General features: G+C 36.2%; 1 long non-coding RNA gene across 1 annotated transcript; it reads right to left on the bottom strand.

Moving 5' to 3' along the window:
* Positions 1-2601: 2601 nt before the first annotated feature.
* On the bottom strand, positions 2602-9240 carry LOC127156677 (uncharacterized). Its single transcript, XR_007825765.1, has 4 exons — positions 9071-9240; positions 4723-4823; positions 2816-2980; positions 2602-2712 (listed from the first exon to the last, which is right to left on the bottom strand). It is a non-coding gene; the product is annotated as an uncharacterized LOC127156677 (long non-coding RNA).
* Positions 9241-10557: the final 1317 nt, after the last annotated feature.

A 10557-nucleotide genomic window follows, 5' to 3' on the forward strand; every position in this document is an offset into this window, starting at 1 on the left:
GTTTTAGCACATTATCATAATGTGTTGCTAAAATGTATTAACACACTGTTACCATGATTAGCATGTTGCTAGCATGTTTTAATGTAATGTTAACATATTTTAGAACCATTAACATGTTTTACATGTTGGTTAACCTGTTGTAGCACATCGTTAGCATGATTAGCATGTTGCTAGCATGTTTTAACATGTTGTTAACCTGTTTTAGCACATTTTAGCATGATTAGTATTTTGTTAACATGTTAAGACGTTGTTTACATGATGTTGCTAGCATCTTTTAACACATTGTTAGCATGATTTAATGTGTTAATATGATTTAACACAATACTAACATGTTTTAACATGTTGCTAACATGTTGTAACACATTGTTAACATGGTTAATATGTTGCTATCATGTTTTAGCACATTTTAAACTTTTTTTTAACAGGTTATAAACACGATTTAACATATTAACATGTTGCTAACCTGTTATAGCACATTGTTAGCAAAATTAACATAATGTTAGCATGTTTTAACATGTTGTTGACCTTAATTAACATGTTACTAACATGTTTTAACATTCTCCTAACCTGTTGTAGCATATTGTTAGCATAATTAACATGTTATTAGCATGTTTTAACATGTTTTTGACCTGATTTAACACGTTACTAACATGTTTTAATAGGTTCCTAACCTGTTGTTGCACATTGTTAGCAAAATTAACATGTTGTTAGCATGTTTCAGCATGTTGTTGACCTTAACAACATGTCGCTAACATGTTTTAACACATTGTTAACAGCAATAGCATGTTGTTAGCATGTTTTAACATGTTTATATGATTTAACAGGTTACTAACGTTTTGTAACATGTTGCTAACCTGTTTTGGCACATTGCTAATACGATTAGCATGTTGATAGCATGTGTTAACACATTGTTAGCATGGTTAACATGTTGCTAGCATGTTTTAATGTAATTTTAACATGTTTTAGAACACTGTTACCATTAACATGTTTTAACATGTTGGTAAACCTGTTGTAGCTCATCGTTAGCATTATTAACATGTTGCTACAATGTGTTAACACACTGTTAGCATGTTTTAACATGTTAATTTAACATTACCAACATTTTAACATGTAGCTAACCTGTTTTAGCACATTGTTAACATGATTAGCATGTTGATAGCATGTGTTAATACATTGTTAGCATGGTTAACATGTTGCTGTCATGTTTTAACACATTAACAATAACTTATGTTATTAACACGATTTAACATGTTACTTACATGTTTTAACATGTTGCTAACCTGTTATAGCACATTGTTAGCAAAATTAACATGCTGTTAGCATGTTTTAACATGCTGTTGATCTTAATTAATACATTACTAACATATTTTAACATTTTCCCAACCTGTTGTAGCACACTGATAACATACGTAACATGTTATTAATGTTTTAACATGTTGTTGACCTGATTTAACAGGTTACTAACATGTTTTAACAGGTTCCTAACCTGTTGTAGCACACTGCTAGCATAATTAACATGTTTAATATGTTTTAAGATGTTGTTGACATAATTTAACAAGTTACTAAACTTTTAACATGTTCTTAACTTGTTAGCATGATTAGCATGTTTTAACATGTTGTTAACATGACTTATGTTAAGTTTTAACATGTTGCTAACCTGTTCTAGCACATTATTAACATGATTAGCATGTTGCTAGCACATTCTTAACGTTTTAACATGTTAACATGATTTAATACGTTACTACCATGTTTTAACATGGTGCTATCATGTTTTGACACATTGATTATATGATTAGCATGTTGCTAACATGTTTTAACACATTGTTAGCATGATTAGCATGTTGTTAGCAATTCAGGTATGCCTAACTCTGTCAAAAATCTTTAACATCAACATGCAAGAAAGAACAGACCAATCACAACAGAGTACACAAATACATGCAAAACAAAAGGCCAATCACAGTTCTCTATGCAAATATCACAATGGCATCATCAGCACTGTATTTTGATAAACTTTCTAACACTGCAAGTCAATGGGAGATTTTCCCTTTCTAAAGTTTTTTTAATATACTGCTTATAAAATATACATACTGTATACTCTATATATATATAGAGAGAGAGAGATGTTTACTTTTTCTGAAAACATACCATCGTAATACACGAGTGTTTAGGATGGTCGCCAAGCTATTGCTATACTGTGCTGAGTGATTGGCCCTTGTTTTCTTTCACTGTCTCACCTTGCTTTCATTCTGTCAGTCACATGGTTTGCGATTACTCAACTGTGGCCGGTTACCAGATTTCTTCTCATCTGCAGATGTTGGCGTACACAACTTCAGCCTGTTGACCTCGATTCTCAGAACTCCACATGACCGGCAGAGACGGTCATTAATATTCACGGCACACCTACAGTATCCCAGCGTGCCACGGTCGCTAAGTGCCTCTTTGAGGAACATTGACCTTACGCTGGATTGAGGGTTCGTGCCTAGCATGGTCATTACTGAGGCCAGCCAACACAAACAGAGAAGAAAAACAAGACGGGAGTGAGGAAACCAGTGTTTATTGACTGATTTCACGGGTGACTGAGAGAGACACATCACATCAGCTCTCTATCGCTCTCGATTTGTCAGGGTTTATAACTTTCGGGTCACGTCTGCATCAACTCTGGTCCTTCAGTATGTCAATACTAAAATCTCTTGTTTTCAGGTCGTTAATCAACTGTACATCAGTACAATTTAGGGAAAGAAAAAGAATGAAAATAATCAATGTTTCAATCAATTCTTCATCACAAGTTCAATAAGCCTAATGTCTGTTTACTCACCAGGCAGCAAGTTTCAGAAGCAGCGCTGATTCTGTATTATAATGCAAACATGGCATTTTGCAGTAACAGGTGTTTCTGAGGACACTTCAGACTCAATCTCGTCTGTGCTTTGGCACGTCGGTGATGGATAGACCCGTCTGCGACGCCCAGTGTCGTTTTTCTCCCCTGCAAAACAGCATCAGCATGTAAAGCATGATGTTTTCTCCTCCATAATAAATCACAAACCTCTCATCTCTGTAAATCTCAGCTAGAGCTGCAGGCTCTGTTTATTTCATTCTGAAAAAATAAACTGCACCTGATCGTATAATATCGTTCTGTTATGGCTTAATATATATATCAGTCTGATGTAAAACCAAAGTGTGAACTTTATAATGTTACTAATCCATTGTGATTTTCAATGGCATTTACAGAAGTTAACAGTGAGGTTTTCAGAATTTCTTTCTCATAAAATTAAGACTATAAAATAAAATGTATTTATAATTATACATTTAATACAGTAACCCTAATTAAATAAATAATTAATTAAAAAAATAATAAAACATTTCAACATGACTTTTCAAGCGCTCCTTTTGAACTAGTTTGTAACTTCGCATATTACGAATCGTTCGATTTAGATCGGAAATTCAAATCACATATTGCGAATTATTTGATTTGGATCATTCAATTCGCGAAATGATTCATGAACCCGTTCCGACCTGAATCTAATGATTTGCGATATGTTATTTGAAGTCCCGCGTCTGAAACAAATGCGTTCAGATTGGAGCGATTCGAAACAATGAATCATTTTGCAGCGCAATGGTTTAACTGATTCGGAGTTTCGAAAAGCTGTTTTACACATCACTACATGCTTTTTAAAATCATTACAAGCAATGTTGAAATTCGAAAATGGATGTCTCTTTTAATTTGCTAGTGAATCGCTTGAAATGAATGATTGAAGTCACAAGTTTTAATCAATCGGAGCGGTTCCAGCGTAAATGACTCAATTGATTCGGTTCATCTGTTCCTCTTTTCGCGTCTTCCGCCAAGTTTACACATGACATTTTTATAACATTAACTGAAATAAAAGTTGAAGACTTATTTCATAGATACATTGTTTTTCAATAATTCAAGCACTTTTCCAAGTACCTCTTCAGGAATATTGCTATTTTCAAGGGTTTTCCAGGCCTTAAATTGCAAAAAGTCAAATTCAAGAACTTCAAGCACTTTAAGCACCATATACGATTGATTAAAACTCTATTTTAAATTTTAAATTAAAAAACATATTGGCCAGCATGTTTTTGATGACTGAATTATGAAAAAATCTAATCCAGCTCGTCCCTGGTACAGTACGAAAAGGAACATCAGAATGGATTGCTTCATTTTTGGAAGAAATAAGCCTTGACACTTGGGTAAAATTGACTGGCACCAGCAGCAGCCAACTCCCCTTTTTATTAAATATTAGTATTTAATTACAGATATAAAACAGATTAGCCGAGACATTTTGAAATGTTCCCACAAAATCTCCACAGCTCATGACCCAATATTGCATTCCAAAAGAACATGGCGAGATCATAAAATGTACTGTTTCCCATCAGATTTTAGTGTTGCCAATTTATACCTTGGACATCAAATCAATGGCACACTGGGAACAAGATGCCAGCCGCAAAAGAGATGTAATAAAGTTATAAAAGCACATTAGACTGAATGATCCACCTAATAAAGTTCAGAGAGGTTAGTTAGGACAGATGATATTGATTCAGCAGGGTAAATCTGAGAAGACACAGTAGCGGCTACCAGTCAACAGTGCCAGTCCTCGTCTGAACCTTGAATGTATATTGGCGGTTAAAGGTACATCCTTCCACACATTCTTTAATTCAGAGCAAATGCCGTCAAGCACAATGCCTGGAAAAGGATATTTCAGGACTCACGTCCTGTTCATCCGATGTCATCTTGGTGGGGTCAACGTAGTGGCCTTTAATCTAGTATTGAAGATGGTGACCTTCAAGAATTCAATTTGGAATCTGATTTCCTGTTGGGAAGAGATTTAAAATAGATTGAAGAGAATTTGCTTCAGTTCATAAACACAAACCGGTGATGTCTGCATAATAATTCATACTGTTTAATGACTTTTTAAAACATAAAAATGTGGATAGCTTTATAGATTTTTAAAATGCACAGCTTTAAAACTGTCAGATAAACAGGAAAACTGATGCAGTGCTTAGAGGAAATGCAGACATATACAGTTGAAGTCAAAAGTTTACATACACCTTGCAGAATCTGCAAAATGTTAATTATTTTACTGAAATAAGAGGGATCATACAAAATGCATGTTATTTTTTATTCAGTACTGACCTGAATAAGATATTTCACATAAAAGACGTTTACATACAGTATAGTACACAAGAGAAAATAATAGTATACAACAGCTTGATAATTAATACTGTGTTGTTACCTGAATGATTTATTGTTGTTGTTGTTTATTGATAGTTGTTCATGAGTTCCCTGTTTGTCCTTAAGTTAAGCTGCCCGCTGTTATTCAGAAAAAATCCTTCAGGTCCCAAAAATATTTGTTTTTTTAGCATTTTTGTGTATTTGAACCCTTTCCAACAATGACTGTATGATTTTGAGATCCATCTTTTCACACTGAGGACAACTGAGGAACTCAAATGCAACTATAACAGAAGGTTCAAACACTCACTGATGGTCCAGAAGGAAAAACAATGCATTAAGAGCCGGGGCTGAAAATTTTTGAACGAAATGACGATGTGTATAGTTTTCTTATTTTTACTAAATATCATTTTTTTGTTTTTTTTTTCCATTTAGTACTGCCCTTCGGAAGCTACAGAAGATACTTACATGTTCTCCAGAAGACAAATTAAGTAAAATTTACCCTGATCTTCAAATTCCATAACTTTTCACCCCCAGGCTCTTAATGCATGGTTTTTCCTTCTGAAGTTGTCCTCAGTGTGAAAAGATGGATCTTAAAATCATACAGTCATTGTTGGAAACGGTTCAAATACACAAAAATGCTGAAAAACCAAAGAATTTGTGGGACCTGAAGGATTTTTCTAAAGAACAGCAGGCAGATTAACTGTTCAGGACAAACAAGGGACTCATGAACAACTATCACTAAACAACAAAACACAGCTGTGGATCATTCAGGTAACAACACAGTATTAAGAATCAAGTGTATGAAAACTTTTGAACGGGTAATTTTCATAAATTCAACTATTAGTTTCTCTTGTGGATTTTACATAAAGTCTTTTATGTGAAATTCAGGTCAGAACTAAATAAAAAAATAACATGCATTTTGTATGATCCCTCTTATTTCAGTAAAATAATTAACATTTTGCAGATTCTGCAAGGTGTATGTAAACTTTTGACTTCAACAGTTTGCTTTATCACACGAAGTGTTCACTTCCCTTTAGAATTTGTCTGTAAAATACATGCATCACAATCTTACAGCTGTTCAAGCATTAAAACAAACCAAGAATGGCCACTTAAACAAAGATCATCAAACGTTGCCAAGAAACGCAAACTTCAAAACATTTCTCTAGTCGCTGAATATCGACCTACTGAGAAATTCCTCAAACGCCCTGCTGAACTCATCTTGCCCTCTCGTTCTTCTGTTGAAAATATTCCCAATAAAACGTTTTCGCACCTCATAAACTGTTTTATAGTGTCGAGCACCTCATATTCACTTTTCAGACAGGTCTGCTACACTGTCTTTAAATAAGCCTGTAAATAATACAGTGGGGTATGAGAATGTATATAAACATGCAAAAATTGACACACTTCACCTTTATAATAGAAACTAGACAAGTGCAAGATATTTTATTCAGTTTTACAATTCAAAGTCCCCAATTGTACGTATCAGAAATGGCACCGCAAATCAAATCAGACTGCGCTGAGAGCATATGAATCAATCTACAATCAAATTAAATGCTGCAAAACTGTTATTATTTCATCAGCTTGTAATTTGCAATTTGAAGGTGGTTAGATGATCTCTTTAGGCTCGTATGTAAATTTGCATACTTTTAGGATGCATGCGAGATGGTGAGACAAAGAAGCACAAACTAACACGGCTAACTCACTAACGCATGCTCAAAAAAGTTTCGACAGTATATTTTAAAGGAACTGCTCTTTAAAACAACTTGATTATGTGTCATACATTGTATTTGCATTAGACAAGACGAATTATTATTTTGCAAGACTTGCGATGACATTAATCTTTTTTCCAGCGCCGTCTACAGTCACTATGATTGATGTACGCTAAGCTTATTACTTCAATTACGCCGTCTGGGTCTGAACAATTTCCCATGATGCAATGTATCAGTCGCTCCGGTCATTATTTCTGCCATTTCCAAGACGTCTAATGACACTGATAACGCTCTAATCATCAAATCGGCCGAATGAAAGCAGATCATGTCACCGGCGATCGTGTTTCCATTGGGCGTAACCCGACAATCACGCCTTCTCGATCCATCTTTGACATTTATGCATGAACTATATAGCTTCATTTTGTCCCTCAGATCAGATGAAGCCATTATCCAGCTCATCTCGTATCTAAAAGCTCACCAACTCATTACGAAGGCATCACAACATCGTCTGCAGTCTTGAGGATTGATTACACCAATTTAATAGTCTTCTTGGCGGACAGTGATCATATTAACTCTGGAAAGCAGAACAATGTGTGCCAATGTGTCTGAGGGACATTATCAGTACTGGACCACAGATACTCTTTTTCTTTATAGATATAAATTGTCTTTACATGCATTACAGATTTTGCAAGCATGGTGCAATGACTTATAAAGTATCTTAAAACACTAGATCTTCAGTAAATTTTGGCCTGTTTATCATACAAATTTTTGTGTTTTAAAGAAAGAATATATGGTTCAGAAAAAAGTGGTTACATATAAAACTATAATATATAAAGAATTTATAATTAACTATTTCTTTTACATTTTATTTTGTATCCCAAGGCACTCCCTTTTTGTAATGGCCCTACATAATGGTAGCTCTAAAAGAGTAAAGAGTAAATGATATTGCTGATGTTGGATTCCAGCCTCAAATATTCATCTGGAGGTGATTTCATTTTGGCCACAACTAGACCAATGATAGAAATTCTTCTTTCCTTGTGAAACCTGAGCGCTATCGTTGACATTTTCTGCAAGTCTTTGGCAGGGGTTTTCAAAGCGCTCCTGTTGCGTTCCAAGACACATGCTGTGGGAGGTTGCGTGTGGGACGCAAACCTTGAATGTCTGTTTACACGGATCTGTCATTCATTCTAAATGAGGTGAGAGATCCACATTCAGGCCACGAATCCTGGAGGTAAATAAGAGCGTCTTGGACCTTCTTAACCTTTCTTTTGAACCCTGTGAGCGAGTGGAGAATAGGCCCGTTCACATCAAGCACAAACTATAATGATATCTATATTAGCGTCCACACCAATGCACCATTACATCAAAGTTGAATTGTATCTCATAATATTAGAACGACTATTAATACTTATCAAGGGTGTGGAATTTAGTAGGGACAATCGGGACATGTCCCTAACAATATCCAGCAACTTCTAAATTGTGCCTAGCAATTATTTTGATCAAACAATTAAAGTACATTTAAGCACCGTTGTTGTAATTTCACTTTTTAAGGACGTAAAAGGCAGCCGAAGTGTTTAAAACATGCCTGCACAGTTCAGTTAAATGATAAAGTTTATCCTCTTCGTTGTCAAACTGAATGTACAAAGCAGGCTGTTAGCTACAATATCCACAAAATAAAAAACAAGATTAAAAAACTCATTTCCTTTTGAACTGTCACCAGCTGAACTGTTGTGGTTGAATTATTCCAAATATAGTGAATTAAGCTACAAACTCGCTCATGTTTCTATCTAACATGTATTTTGAGGTGCAGCTCGTCATATTCCCTGGTGAAAAAAACAGCATATGCTGGTAGGTATGTTTTGATGCTGGAATGCTGGTTAGGTAGGTTTTGATGCTGGTTTAAGCTGGTCCTTTGCTGGTTTATGCTGGTCCTTAGCTGGTCCTTTGCTGGTTTATGCTGGTCCTTAGCTGGTTTAAGCTGGTCCTTTGCTGGTTTTTGCTGGTCATGTTGCTGGTCAAGGACCAGCATAAACCAGCAAAGGACCAGCTTAAACCAGCATCAAAACCTACCTAACCAGCATTCCAGCATCAAAACATACCTACCAGCATATGCTGTGTTTTTCACCAGGGTTAATGAAGTGTTTTCACTAGTTAGCAGTAAACCCGGTTACCTCACCTGAATATGTTCGTAGATTTGTGTTGGATGTCATCTTTTGGAATAGAAATATCGATATTTTATTTGTAAACATCATACCTTTTTCGCTTATTTCCGTTAATGTCATAAAACTAGCGAGCTAAGCCAGTATTAGTAGTGACGGTGTAGTATAAACATGGCTGAAGACGCCGAAATCGGAGGAACAAGCAAACCGAATCAATTGAGTGAGTCGTTTACGCTGGAACCGCTCCGATGATTCAAACTCGTGACTTCAATCATTCAGTTTAAGCGATTCACTAGCAAAAACAGATTAAAAAAGAGCCATATTTATTCTTGAATTTCGACATCGCTTGTGATATTTTTAAAAAGCACGAATAGTAATGGGTGAAACGGAGCTTTTCGAAACTCTGAATCAGTTAGTCGCAGAATTATTAAATATTTCATAGCTCTTCAATCGGATCGCTCATCATAGCGAATCATTTTAGGCTTCGGAGCTTTTCAGACTTTGGAGCTGGTTCGAATCATCTCGCGAATTAAATGATTGGCGATCTGCACTGTGAAGTAGCGCTCTGAAATGATGGTTTTCGGAGCGCGGATCGCAAATCATTTGATTTAGATCGGTATTTTGGAGTGGGTTCGCGAATCATTTCACGAATTGAATGATTCAAGATTCGCGTTGCGAAGTCCAGATCTGAAATGATAGTTTACTAATCATTGATTGTGATTTCGGAGTGCGGATCGCGAATCATTGGATTTAGATCGGAGTTTAGCAGGTTCGCCAGTTCACGAATCATTTCGCAAATTGAATGACGAGTTCGCGAATCATTTCGCAAATTGAATGATTCGCGTTCCGAAGTTCCGATCTGGTTTGCGAATCATTATTCAGATCGGGATATCAGTTCGCGGATCGCGAATCATTTAATTTAGATCGGAGCTTCGGAGCGGGTTCACGAATCATTTCGCGATTTGAATGATTCGCGATCCACGTTCCGCAGTCCTAATCTGAAACGATGGTTTGCGAATCATTATTCAGTTCGGGATTTCGGTTCGCGGATCGCGAATCATTTCGCGATTTGAATGATTCGCGATCCAAGTTCCGCAGTCGCAATCTGAAACGATGATTTGTGAATCATTATTCAGTTCGGGATTTAGGTTCGCGGATCGCGAATCATTTGACTTAGATCGGAGCTTCGGAGCCGGTTCGCGAATCATTTCGCGATTTGAATGATTCGCGATCCAAGTTCCGCAGTCGCAATCTGAAATGATGGTTTGCGAATCATTATTCAAATCGGGAACTCGGTTCGCGGATCGCGAATCATTTGACTTAGATCGGAGCTTCGGAGCCGGTTCGCGAATCATTTCGCGATTTGAATGATTCGCGATCCAAGTTCCGCAGTCCTAATCTGAAACGATGGTTTGCGAATCATTATTTAGATCGGGATTTCGGTTCACGGATCGCGAATCATTTGATTTAGATCGGCGCTTCGGAGCGGGTTCGCGAATTATTT

This window comes from Labeo rohita, chromosome 25 (assembly GCF_022985175.1).
Source record: "Labeo rohita strain BAU-BD-2019 chromosome 25, IGBB_LRoh.1.0, whole genome shotgun sequence".
In the NCBI taxonomy this organism is placed as follows: domain Eukaryota; kingdom Metazoa; phylum Chordata; class Actinopteri; order Cypriniformes; family Cyprinidae; genus Labeo; species Labeo rohita.